Here is a 389-nt window from a genome sequence, read left to right on the forward strand (position 1 = left end):
CAAACCAGAAGGGTACTCCTGCAACCTCAGTCCAGTGACAGGTTCAGGACTCCACTGACCATCACTAACTATTAGAAAGATAATCTAAGATCAAGAGAAACTAGAAATGGGAAACTTGGAAAGGAGACTTAAAAGAGGAGAAGAGGGAAAAGTGCTTTAGCTAATAATGGGAATATGTACAAACATGCCAAGAATTAAATGTGACATAAGGACCAAAGGGTCTTTGGGGATGATGGGAAAGAAAGGAACTTGTTCCCCAACCCCTAAACAGAGGCCAGCTACAAACAGATGCCGTTAGAGACCAGTATTCCTGGCTTTTCTGCTCAAGGATGGTCAGAGGGCAGCTGGCTTGGGCAGCCAAGAAGAGAGAAAGCAGTGCACGGGCTGAG

The sequence above is a fragment of the Orycteropus afer genome, unplaced genomic scaffold (genome assembly GCF_000298275.1).
Source record: "Orycteropus afer afer isolate SDZICR_OR568_19922 unplaced genomic scaffold, OryAfe1.0 scaffold00231, whole genome shotgun sequence".
NCBI lineage: Eukaryota > Metazoa > Chordata > Mammalia > Tubulidentata > Orycteropodidae > Orycteropus > Orycteropus afer.